The sequence below is a fragment of the Trichechus manatus genome, unplaced genomic scaffold (assembly GCF_000243295.1).
Source record: "Trichechus manatus latirostris isolate Lorelei unplaced genomic scaffold, TriManLat1.0 scaffold00095, whole genome shotgun sequence".
Taxonomy (NCBI): Eukaryota; Metazoa; Chordata; class Mammalia; order Sirenia; family Trichechidae; genus Trichechus; species Trichechus manatus.
Window position 1 is genome coordinate 2,920,131 of NW_004444031.1, and position 14,251 is coordinate 2,934,381.

Consider the following 14,251-nt stretch of genomic DNA (forward strand, 5'->3'; position numbering starts at 1 on the left):
GAAACCCTATGGGGGCAGTTCTACTCTGTCCTATAGGGGCACTATGTGTCCGAATCGACTTGACGGCAATGAGTAGCCATCCCGAACACCAGCTTAGAATAGATTCCTCACCATAAAAAAAAAAAAAAAAAAAAAAAAAAAATTTCCCTTTTTTATCTGTCAACAAATATTTTTAAGCCCATACACTATACAAAACATCTTTCAAGGTCCAATGGGGATAAAAGAATAACATTTGGAATTTAAATTTAAAAAATAATGAAACAAGGTTTTAATTTATCCTAGGAAACATAAATGTGTACATCTTAACTCCCCTTCAACATTATTCCTATCCCAATAAATAAATCAGCTTTAATGAAATCACCTTAAATTCACTCAAACATATTTCAAAGCAAAAATATTGGAGATATTCTGATATTTCTGAGACATTGTAGTGTCTTCAGAATCACCAGCTAAATATAATGATGAAAAATTATGTAGAATATTCCAGCAACAATAAATAAATGACACTTAAGACCTGTAATGTTAGGATGAACACTGATGGTCTTACGGTTAACTAAACGTATCTGGATGGCTTTTCTTAACCACATTGAAAACATCTCCCTGTCTCTACATACTTGGCCTCTACCACAAGCGAGTGCAGGACTCAAGAGCACTGACTGCAGAACCAAATTTTATACATTTAAATTCTGTTTCTGTCATTTAATGGTTGTGTGACTGTGGAAAGGTACATAACTTTTCTATGCCTCAGTTTTTGTGTCTATCATATGGAATAATAATTGTACCTACTCATGGATTATCAAAAGAATTAAAATATATATATACAAAAATAGATCAGTGTCTGGAAAATATTAAGTATTAATAATTCTTTGCTATTATTATCATAATCTTTTCAATATTACTCAATCAAAAAATATTCTATTAAAACTAAAGTCATGTCAAGAGATTATGATAGCATTTTAGTGATTGAATTGTTTTCCTATCTATAAAGGACACTGTGAGAAGATGAATGGTTTGAAGGGGCAAAAAGAGTAAGTGTGGATTCTAAAATAAGGGTAGAAGACTAATATTTATTCAGCACTTAAAATATGCCAGGCTTTTTGCATACACTCTCTCGTTTTACCCTCAAACCAACCTACAAGAATGGTATCATTATGTATATTTCTCAAATAATGTGCCTGAAGATAGTATAAGTAACTTATCCAGGTTTGCACAGCTAATACTGACAGAATGGGAATGAGAACAAGTTCCTCTCTTATGAGTTAATATGTTCTTAAAAAAAGAGTGAGAAAGAAAAGCAAACAGGTAAATACAGGTATTTTAACCTATTTCATAAATTTGCTGAGATCCAGAAATTACATAGCAAAAACTAACTTACTAAGTTTATTATAAGATTGCTTAAAGTTTCACTTTTCCTATATAGGCACAATTCACCTCTTCGAAGTCTGCTCACTGCCAATAATCCCATAAATAAAAAGGAGCCTCTAATGGTTGAATATTATTTGTTCTGCAAATGTTTTATTTTATACATTGAAAAATTCTTTGATTATTTTCTGCTGTAAATAGTTAAGTCATTATTAAGTTGCAGCTGGCCTTTGGAAAATAGAGGGAAACTTTATTAAGGTGTCTTTTCAGTATCGTTAAATATACCAGCACATAACTTAAAATGTTAATGAAAAACTTATCCTTTAAATTTCGGTGGTGACTTTTATTATAAATTAATCTCAAGTATATGTTTAAAAGTTAAAGGAAACAGATGATAATTCTGTCCCAATTCTGAAAGACTAATAAATCTCAAACAAATTCACTTGAATCTAAAATATAGTTCTTGATTTACTGTTTCCTCCCATGTAACATACCCAGAGGGTGTACTCTTGACTTACTATTGTGTTTCTTGATAAGAAGCTTATAAAATGGTTACTTAACTATTTCTCCTCAAATTAGCAAGGTAACATGAGTGTGTAGGTAAGCTATAGGCAAGGGCTAAAGGACAGACATTTAAAATCAGAAAATGCATATAATTGTATTTTTGTCACAACCTTTCTGATTGTAAAAGTGAGAGGACTTAGTTTAACCTTATATATAAATGATGTGGGAAGCCCTATCCCCCGTCTATCTCTCCAAACTCATCTGCCTCCATTCTCTTATATGGAAATTTTTTTACAGTGCCATCCTATTGGATGTCTTTGACTTGTTAATATTTTTTTTCTTGACTATAGAATAGTTTGCCTTCCTCCCTTATATATCTGGTGAATGCTATTTATTACTTAATATCATTTAGTCATTCAAAATTATTTATTAAGCACTATGTGTTAGCTGCTATTTTAAAGTATGAGAGTACAGAGGGAAACAAGAGACACAAAAATCAGTGCTCTCATGGAGCTTATATTCCAGTATGGAAAAATGGACAATTAAAAAAAAAAAAAACCACTATATTGAATATCCAATGATGGTAGATATTATGGAAAAAATAAAGCAGCAAAAGAAGACGGAAAGCACTTGTGGTTTCCGGGAAGAGAAGGTTGACAATTTACAACAGAGTGGTTTGGGAAGATCTTGCAGGGAACAAGACCTAAAGTAGCAGGGGCAGCCATGTAGATATCTGGAGGAAAAGCACTCCAACAGTGAGAATGGTGGGCTAAATGCCTTTGCAATAAAGTGTGCCTGGCTAGCTCAAGAAACAAAAGGAAGTTAGGAAGACTATGGCAGAGTGAGAAGGAGAAGTAAGGTAGAGAATTAGGCCAAACAATAAGGGAGAAGAATTCAAATCACACAGAACATTGTAGGCTATTGAAAGAACTTTGCCTTTTGCTCTGAAAAAGAGGTGAACCAATTGATGGTTTGGTGAATAGAAGTTGCATGAACTGATTGCTCTTTTTATGTGATTATTCTGGCTGCTGAATGAGAAATAGGGACAAGTGCAGAAGCAGGAAGATCACTAATCCTGGGGAAAGATGATAATAGGTAAGTAGTAAGAAGTGGTCAGACTCTGAAGGTAAAAGCAAAAGGATTTACTTAAAGATTGGAAAGAGATTGTAAAATCAAGAGAAAAATTAAGGATGGCTCCAAGAATTTGGGAGAGACTCATATACCTTGTGTAATGGACTGAATGGTGCCCTCCCCACTCCCACCAAAAGATATATGTGCATTCCAATACACAAAACCTGTGAATGTCACTTTATTTGGAAAAAGGATCTTTGTAGATGTGATTAAGTGAAGGATACTGAGATGAGAAGATCATCCTGGATTCTCTGGATGGGCCCTCAAATCCAATGACAAGTGTCTTTATAAGAGAAAGACGGAGAGAATTTAAGATAGAAGAAGAGAAGACAGAAAGAAGAGGCCATGTGATCGTGGAAGCCGAGATCGGAGTGGTGCGACCACAAGTCAAAGGATGTCAGTAGTCACCAGAAGCTGGAAAAGACAAAGAATGGATTCTCCCCTGGAACCTCCACAGGGTCTATGGCTCTCCTGACACCTTTATTTCAGACTTCTGAGCTCCAGGATTGAGAGAGAACAAATTTCTCTTGTTTTCAGCAACCTGATTTGTGGTAATTTGTTGAAGCAGCCACATGAAATTAATACACTACATATGATACTCCATTTACTCTTTCAATGCCGTCCTTGCCAAGTCGTCCTCCTCTAGACAAGTTAGAACCTTGTACTCATCTCTAATGCTAACCATACGTATCCTTTCTTACTTGCGCTAAAGTTTTATTTACATTATCTAATTTATCCATAGACTGACCCTTTGAAGGAAATACAATATTATCTCCATTTTATACCTGAGGAGACTATAATCATCACATCACATAGACAGAAAATGCTCATGCATTTGTCATTCCCAAAATCGTATAACATGTTGAGGAAAAGGACAATGATATATTGATTTCTGTATGCCTAACACCAAAAAAAAAGCCTTTCTAATAATATCTGTCCTATTACTATGCTTGGAATGAATGAAATGAATTACTGATGTTTTCTAAGTGTAGTGATTTGAATAAAATGGTAAAATTCCTTATTACATCATCAAAAAAGTGTCCTTATGCAACCTACAAACTATTTGAAGTTCATCGAATTAGCATTTTTCATTTTAAAAGTAAACCTTTTTTTCATAGATAGATAAGTAGATGATAGATAGATGATATGGATATGAATTAAGAAATAAATATAGACCTTTATATAAATCTATATATACATATATTTTCTTTTGTGGACTATACCTTGAAGACTAAGAATAATTTATGAATTTGCTAATCGTTCTCTATGAATTCATGTAATTCCAAGATCTTTAAAATGTAATTAAATGAATAATAATCCCATTTCTTCAGTTGTCATTTCATTACAGATTTCCTTTTACTATTTTAAATTATGAATTTAAATTAATAAGGAATGGTCATATAACTGCATGAAATAATACTATGTGTAGTCCTATTTGACAAAAAGTTGTTTTCTAGTCAATGTTTGTGAAAAACAGCCTATAATATCACAGGGAAAAAGATCTAGCTGAGTCAATGGAAAACAGAAACTAAATAGTGGTTGTCAGCTGTTATATTTATAAAATCATTACTGGTTTCCTTTACCTGCTACTATATTGAAAGTTAATACTTCCCTGTAGTTGCTATTGGCTCTGTGTGTAAAATTGTTTGGACCCATGGGACCAAATGCTTTGTCTTCATTCCCACGGCATTGGTAATAATTACAATAATCATCATGACCCTTGCAGCCTCTCTTTAACTAATGCCATTTGAAATACATTTTAATTAAACCACACGTAGAGGATTTGCTCAGACAATTCCTGAATATCTGGGTATGTCTTGCAGTGCAGCTGACATTTGTCATTTCAGGCTACCCAAGAATCATGTTACTTTGCTTCCTCCCATCAATTCAGTCTTAGCTGGAAAGATATTTTCTGTTTTCTTTAAAATTGGCACTGAGGTAGAGAACAGAAAGGCAATAATTTTATTGTCCTTTTAGGTACGTCAGCTTAGTTACAATTACGCTAGCTACATAGCCATGCCAGGGGATACGGGCAGACCAGATTCCAGCTACCAGATTCTCTTGCGTATCTTAGTTAATGCATCTGCAGAGCAAAGACAGATCACCTTAATGAAGCAGAAAAACATCTTGGAACACACACTGCCCTGCTACCTAAAACTGACAGGTGGGTGCGATGAACTTTTACTCTTTTCACAAGCTGTTAATTGATTCATTCTAATAAATTATGAGATATAAATCACTACAATCAAGGTCTCAGTATATATGTTTTTCATACCTTTAAGATACTTGGTTTTATCCCTACAATTATAAAATGATGTGTGAGCTATTTTCTTTCTTTTAAAAGTAGGGAAAATAAAGCCATAGACAGAAAGGTTAATTGGTACCCAGGTCACTGTACAATTGGCAGAGTTTGGCTTGGAGCCCAGGTCCCTCTGAATCCTTCCTCAGTCCTTTCCTGACTTTAAACCACGCAGTATCCTCTTGTTCTGCATACAGGTTCCCCAGGAGCACAATTAAGTGTTCTGGAACACCCATTCTTCGCAATGTTATCCATAATTTGTTACGCTCTGCACAGCTGAATGCCTTTGCATAGTCAATAAACCACAAGTAAGCATCTTTTTGGTATTCTCTGCTTTCAGCCAAGATCCATCTGACATCAGCAATGATATCCCTTGTTCCACATCCTCTTCTGAATCTGACTTGAATTTCTGGCAATTCCCTATCTATGTACTGCTACAGCTGCTTTTGAATGTTCCTTAGTAAAATTTTACTTGGGTGTGATACTAATGATCGTGTTTGATAATTCCTGCATTTTGTTAGATCACATGTTTTTTGGAATGGACACAAATATGGATCTCTTCCAGTTGGTTGGCCAAGACCTGTCTTCCAAATTTTTGTTTACTCTTGAAAATAAAAATTGATATATCAAAATATATTTGGCCATGTTTCTATTTTTGAACATTTAGGTTGTCTCCAAAATTTCACTATTACAACCTGAGTTACCCAAGCCTTATCAGGTATTTTTCATGATTAAATGTACATTCTGAAAATATTTATTTGTCTTCAGTACACAAATATTATCAGAAGGGTCACAAGTGTGAGTACAGAGAATATTTAAAATATTATTAGAGAATCCCAGGAAAGATATGATGACAGCCTGTACTGACATTTTGAGGAAAGAAGTTAGAGAGCACTTGCCAATCTATAAAATATGGGAGTAAGTGAAAGGAAAGAGTAGACATTTATACCACAAATTCTGACTTAAGTAACTGGATAGGCAATAGTGACATTACAGAGATTGGGAAAACTAGGAAGAAATCAGGCCAAAAGGAAAGATCACGTGTCCAATTTAGGATGTGTTGAGATTGATGTACCTATCAGAAATCCAGCTCAAGATGCACAAGGGAAAAAAAAAAAAAAAAAAAAACCTAGGCAGGAGATGCAGATTTGCAGTCATTGTCATCAAAATTGGCAGACAGAATAAAAGCATTGAGAACTCTTGGATAGAGAAGGAAATAAAAGCAGCTCATAAGGATGGAGAACATGTGCAGTGAGGGTAGGTGAATGAATAATAAAAAGATGTATTGAAGTTGAGAGAGTGGCAATTTTGAATAAAAGTCTGAGTACTGGAGAAGATTTGGATAATTACAAATGCTAAGGTACGGTCTTATTTCACTGAGATGAAATGCATAGAATATTTATTTAAAATGTAAGGCTTAAGATAATGAAAAGCTATAAATGTCTTCTACATAGATGTTGAAATTAAAGGAAATAATGGCAGTCCTTGAGATAGAGATAACGTTATGATATAAGCTACATAAATATGATAACACACAAGACCATTGTGAGATGACATGACAAGGAGAAAAGGGGAGTGATATAGTAAAATGATATGAGCCTCAAAAAAATAGGTTATTTTCCAAGAGTGGAGAAGTGATGATCTCTACTTTTTGTGTGGATCCTGTGTTAGAACACCTCCATCAGTTTCTGTCTCAACTCCTGCCTCCTTATTCTCTGGCACAAGATGAATTTATAGTGTATTCTCCAATTAGATAAGTTAACACGTAAAAAGCACACAGGGCGATGTTAGGCATACAAGTGGTACTCTTAAATTTTAGTCCCTACGTGGTTCAACATTAGAAAATCAACCAATGTAATCCATCACATAAATAAAACAAAGGATAAAAATCATGTGATCTGATCAATTAATGCAGAAAAGACATTTGACAGAGTCCAACACCCATTCCTGATAAAAACTCTAAGCAAAATAAGAATAGAAGAGAAATTCCTCTACATAATAAAGGGCGTTTATACAAAGTCAACAGTCAACATCATTCTAAACAGAAAGAGACTGACAGCATTCCCCTTGAAAATGGAAAGGATACCCTTTATTACTATTCTTATTCAACATTGTGCTGGAGATCCTAGCTAGAGCAATTAGGCTAGAAAAAGAAATAAAGCACATCCAAATTGATAAGGAAGAAGTAAAACTATCCCTATTTGCAGGTGATATGATCTTATATACAGAAAACCTCAAAGGATCCACAAGAAAACCACTGGAACTAACAGAAGATTTCAGCAAAGTAGCAGGATACAAGATAAACATACAAAAATCAGTCGGATTCCTCTGCGCCAACAAAGAGAATGTCAAAAAGGAAATCACCAAATCAATATCATTTACAATAGCCCCCAAGAAGATGAAGTACTTAGGAATAAATCTAACCAGAGATATGAATGACCTATACAAAGAAAACTACATATCACTACTGCAGGATACCAAAAGAGACCTACATAAATGGAAAAACATAACATGCTCATGGATAGGAAGACTCAACATTGTGAAAATATCAATTCTGCCCAAAGCAATCTACAGATACAATGCAATCCTGATCCAAATTATAACAGTATTTTTTAATGAGATAGAGAAACAAATCACCAACTTCATATGGAAAGGGAAGAAGCCTGGGATAAATAAAGCATTACTGAAGAAGAAGACCAAAGTGTGAGACCTCACACTACCTGATTTTAGAACCAACTATACTGCCATGGTAGTCAAAACAGCCTGGTACTGGTACAACAACAGATACATAGACCAATGGAACAGAATTGAGAATCCACACATAAATTCATCCACCAAAGAACAGCTGATATTTGACAAAGGCCCAAAGTCTGTTAAATGGGGAAAAGACAGTCTCTTTAACCAATGGTGCTGACATAACTGGATATCCATCTGCAAAAAAATGAAACAAGACCCATACCTCACATCATGCACAAAAACTAACTCAAAATGGATCAAAGACTTAAATATAAAATCGAAAATGATAAAGATCATGGAAGAAAAAATAGGGACAATGATAGGATCCCTAATACATGGCGTAAATAGTATACGAACCATAACTAACAATACCCAAACACCAGAAGAGAAACTAGATAAGTGGAAGCTCCTAAACATCAAACACTTACGCTCATCAAAAGACTTCACCAAAAGGGTAAAAAGACAACTTACAGACTGTGAAAAAATTTTTGGCTACGATATACCCAATAAGGGTCTAATCTCTAAAATCTACAAAATACTGCAAAACCTCAACAACAAAAAGACCAATAACCCAGTTAAAAAATGGACAAATGACATGAACAGACACTTCACCGAAGAAAACATTCAGGTTGCTAACAGACACTTGAGGAAATGCCTATAATCTTTAGACATTAGAGGAATGCAAGTCAAAACTACAATGAGATACCATCTCACCCCAACAAGGCTGGCAGTTATCCAAAAAACACAAAATAGTAAATGTTGGAGAGGCTGTGGAGAGATTGGAACACTTAGGCACTGCTGGTAGAAATGTAAAATGGCACAGCCACTTTGGAAAACGATTTGGTGCTTCCTTAAAAAGTTAGAAATACCATACAATCCAGCAATCCCACTCCTAGGAATATATCCTAGAGAAATAAGAGTCGTCACATGAATAGACATATGCACATCCATGTTCACTGCAGCACTATTCACAATAGCAAAAAGATGGAAACAACCTAGGTGTCCATCAACAGATGACTGGATAAACAAATTATGGTATATACACACAATGGAATACTATGCAACAATAAAAAACAACGATCCTCAAAACATCTCACAACTTGGATGAATCTGAAGGACATTATGCTGAGTGGAATTAGTCACAAAAGTCAAATATTGTATGAGACCACTATTATAACAACCCGAGAAAAGGTTTAAACACAAGAAAAAAGTATTCTTTGATGGTTACAAGGGTGGGAAGGGAGGGGGAGGAGAATTCACTAACTAGGTGGTAGACAAGGATCAACTTCGGAGGGAAGGACAACATACAATACAGGGGAAGTCAGCACAATTGGACCAAAGCAAAAGCTAAGAAGTTTCTGGACACATCCAAACACTTCGAGGGATAGAGTAATTGGGGTGGGGCCTGGGGACCATAGTTTTTGGGGACATCTAGGACAACTGGCATAACAAAGTTTATTAAGAAAATGTTCTGCATCCCACTTTGGTGAGTGCCATCTGGGATCTTAAAAGCTTGCAAATGACCATTTTAAGATGCATCAATTGGTCCCATCACACTTGGAGCAAAGGGGAGTGAGGAAAACCAAATACACAAGGAAAATATTAGCTCAAGAGACTAAAGGACCACACGAACCAGAGAGATTCCACCAGCCTGAGACCAGAAGAACTACATGGTGCTCAGCTACCACCAATGACTGCCCTGACAGGGAACACAACAGAGAGTCCCAGATGGAGCCAGAGAAAAGTGTGTAGGAGAACTCAAATTCATATAAAAAGACCAGGCTTAATGCCCTAACAGAGACTGGAAACTAAGGCCCATGGACACTCTGTTAACCCAGGACTGAAACCATTCCCAAAGCCTACTCTTCAGACAAAGATTATATATATATACACACATATATATGTCTATACGTGTACATAAATACATATGTATGTATACATAGGAGTCCTGGTGGTACAGTGGTCAGGAGCTTAGATGCTAACCAAAATGCTGGCAATTCGAATCCACAAGTCACTCCTTGGAAACACTATGAGGCAGTTTTACTCTGTCCTATAGGGTAGCTATGAGTCGAAATCAACTCGATGGAAATGGGTTTGTTTTTTTTGATAATGTATACATATGCATATGTATTTATAATATAAATTTTTTTCTAGAGATTTTCTCTTTGGTTATTTAGAAGTATATTTCTAATTTTTCTAAATATTACTAAATATTTGTTGATTGTCCAGATATCTTAGTTATTGGTTTCTAATTTAATTCCATTACGTATTTTATAGATATATTTTGTATAATTCCTACTCACTTAAATTTATCAAGTTTTTCTTTGTTGCACAGAATACAGTCTATCTTGGTTAACATTTTATGTGCACTAGAAAACTATATTCTGCTCTTGTATGAAGTGTTCTGTAAACGCTCATTAGGTTAGGTTGGTTAATAGTATTTTCTAAATCTATATCCTCACTGCCTATTTTTTCACAAATTACTGAAAGAGGAGCATTGAAGTTTGTTTCTCATTTTCGATCTATTAGTATGTTCCTCATGTTTTTTGAATCTTGGTTTCTATGCAAGTATACATTTATATCTTCTTGGGAAGCGGTCCCTTTATTATTATGTAATATTCCTCTTTATCCCAGATAACATCTTTTGTTCAGAAACTAATATAGCTGTTCCAGGTTTCATTGATTATTGTTTGCATGATGTCTTAGGCTGAGTTCTCTAGAGAAGCAAAATCAGTGATTCATGTGTATATATATACATAAATATATATACAGAGAAGAGAGAGAGTATATATATTGCTCATATGCAAGTTCAAGTTGTAGGTAAAGAAAATTAGAACAAGCCCATGAGAGCCAAAGTACGACCTTAAGTATATCCTACCCGAATTTAGAGACCATCTCAAGAATAGATTTGATGTGTTGAACACTAACGACCGAAGACCAGACGAGTTGTGGAATGACCTCAAGGGCATCATACATGAAGAAAGCAAGAGTCATTAAAAAGACAGGAAAGAAAGAAAAGACTAAAATAGATGTCAGAAGAGACTTTGAAACTTGCTCTTGAATGTCGAGTAGCTAAAGCAAAAGGAAGAAATGATGAAGTATAAGAGCTGAACAGAAGATTTCAAAGGGCAGCTTCAGAAGACAAAGTAAAGTATTATAATGAAATGTGGCAAGACCTGGAGATAGAAAACAAAAAGAAAAGAACACACTCTGCATTTCTCAGGCTGAAAGAACTGAAGAAAAACTTCAAGCCTCAAGTTGCAATACTGAAGGATTCTAGGGGGAAAATATTAAATGACACAGGAAGCATCAAAAATGATGGAAGGAATACACAGAGTCACAGTACCAAAAAGAAATGGTTGACGTTCAACCATTTTAGGAGATAGCATATGATCAAGAACCGATGTTATTAAAGAAAGAAATCCAAGCTGCACTGAAGGTACTGGTGGAAAACAAGGCTCCAGAAATTGATAGAATACCAATTTAAATGTTTCAAAACAAATGGATGCAATGCTAGAATTGCTCACTCATCTATGTTGAGAAATTTGGAAGACAGCTACCTGGCCAGCTGACTAGAAGAGAGCCATACTTGTGTCCATTCCAAAGAAAGGTGATTCAACAGAATGCAAAAACTTTCAAACAATATCATTACTATCACATGCAAGCAAAATTTTGCTGAAGATAATTCAAAATCTGTTGCAGGAGTACATCAACAGGGAACTGCCAGAAAGTCAAGCTGGATTCAGAAGAGGAGGTGGAATGAGGAATGTTATAGCTGATGTCTGATAGATCTTGGCTGAAAGCAGAGAATACTAGAAAGACATTTACCTGTATTTTTATTTATTTATTTTTTTACTTATTTAATCTGTATGCTGAGCAAATAATCTGAGAAGCTGGACTATATGAAGAATAAGGTGGCATCAGGATTGGAGGAAGAATCACTAACAACCTGCAATACGCAGATGACACAACCTTGCTTGCTGAAAGCAAAAAGGACTTGAAGCACTTACTGATGAAGACCAAAGATTAGAGCCTTCAGTATGGATTACATCTCAACATAAAAAATACAAAAATCCTCACAATCGAACAAATAAGAAACATAATGATAAATGGAGAAAAGACTGAAGTTGCAGAAGATTTCATTTTACTTGGATCCACAATCAACGCCCATGGAAGCAGCAGTCAAGAAATCAAAAGACACATTGCATTGAACAAATGTGCTGCAAAGAACTCTTTAAAGTGTTAAAAAGCAAAGATGTCACTTTAAGGACTTAGGTGTCCCTGACCCAAGCTATGGTGTTTTCAATCGCCTCATATGCACGCGAAAGCTGGGCAATGAGTAAGGAAGACCAAAGAAGAATTGATGCCTTTGAATTATGGTGTTGGTGAAAAGTATTGAAGATACCTTGGACTGCCAGAAGAAAAAACAAGTCTGTCTAGGAAGAAGTACAGCTGGAGTGCTCCTTAGAAGTGAGAAAGCAGAAGTTCTCTGGCTTACTTTGGACATGTTATCAGGAGGGACCAGTCCCAGGAGAAGGACATCATGCCTGGTAAGGTAAAGGGTCAGAGAAAAAGAGGAAGACCTTTGATAAGATGGATTGACACAGTGGCTGCAACAATGGGCTCAAACATAGCAGCAATTGTGTGGATGGCCCAGGACCAGGTAGTGTTTCCTTCTGTGGTAGATAGTGTTGTTAGGAGTCGGAACTGGCTGGACAGCACCTAACAACAGCAATAACATTCTTTTATCCAGCAGCACTGGGTTTCAACCAGTATTGTCAGGTTTCAGTTTTTGTTTCTTTTCCCCACAGAATTAAGGATTTGGTTCCCTAAGAGTAGTAGGAGACATGACCTAAGTGGAATTTTTGAAGTAGCTTCTTTTCCTCTCCCACAGCTTATGCCATCATGGGAGATTTCTTAGATTTTGCCTGGTCTTCCTTATGAGTACATGGTGGAATGTGAGGCTGAAAAACTGGAGAGGATGCGAAGCCCCCTATGTCTGCGGCTTTATGTTATCATGCTAGTCCTATTTGGCTTTTAGCAACTTGTTAAAAGAAAAAGTATGTGAATCTTCTCACCAGCTTATATTCTGTCCGGCAGCATCTGCCATAGGTAAACAAATGTTTTGGTATTTTTTATTTCCTACAGGTGCCTGTCTCTCTCCAAATTTTGTGTTAGCTATTTGCCCTACTACTGCAGTTTTCTGATTGATTCAAGAGAATTTGTTACGTTACAATTTTCTCAGCATTTTTCTTGTTCTAAGTGTGGGATTGATGCTTTTTTTTTTTTTCCCCAGCTCTTTTCATCTCTTAGCTGAAATACGAAGTCCTTGTATGCTTCTGTTTAATCTTCTCTTTTATAAAGTTCTGTGTAAAACTTTTTTTTTTTGAGGTATAATAAGTCACACTAAGAACAGCATTATATGTATTGCTGGACCCTTTTCCTAAAAAGAGATATATTTTATATTGTTACAAAATTCTTTGACATTACCTGAAATTTTATAAAAATTCTGTTCAGGTAAATGAGGGAAAAATATTTTTAACTGGAAATTTTTTTTCTGTTTTTCTTTTTTGACAATTACTGCTCTTTTTTTTTTTTTTTTTACTGTGCTTTAGATGAAAGTTTATAGAGCAAATTAGTTTCTCATTAAACAATTAATACACATATTGTTTTGTGACATTGGTTGCCAACCCCACGACATGTTGACACTCTCCCCTTCTCAACCTTGGGTTCCCCATTACCAGCTTTCCTGTCCCCTCCTGTGTTTTAGACCTTGCCTCTGGGCTGGCGTGCCCATTTAGTCTCGTTTTGTTATGTGGGCCTGTATAATCTTTGGCTGATGGGTGAACCTCAGGAATGACTTCAATACTGAGTTAAAAGGGTGTCCAGGGGCCATACCCTCAGAGTTTTTCCAGTCTCTATCAGATCAGTAAATCTGGTCTTTTTCTGTGAGTTTGAATTTTGTTCTACATTTATCTCCAGCTCTGTCCAGGACCCTCTATTGTGATCCCTGTCAGAGCAGTCGGTGGCGGTAGTCGGGCACCAGCTAGCTGGGCTGGACTCAGGCTGGTGGAGGCTGTGGTGGTTGTGGTCCATTAGTCGTTTGGACTAATCTTTCCCTTGTGTCTTTGTTTTTCTTCATTCTCCTTTACTGCAGATGGGGTGGGACCAGTGGAGTATCTTAGACGGCTGCTCACAAGCTTTTAAGACCCCAGATAA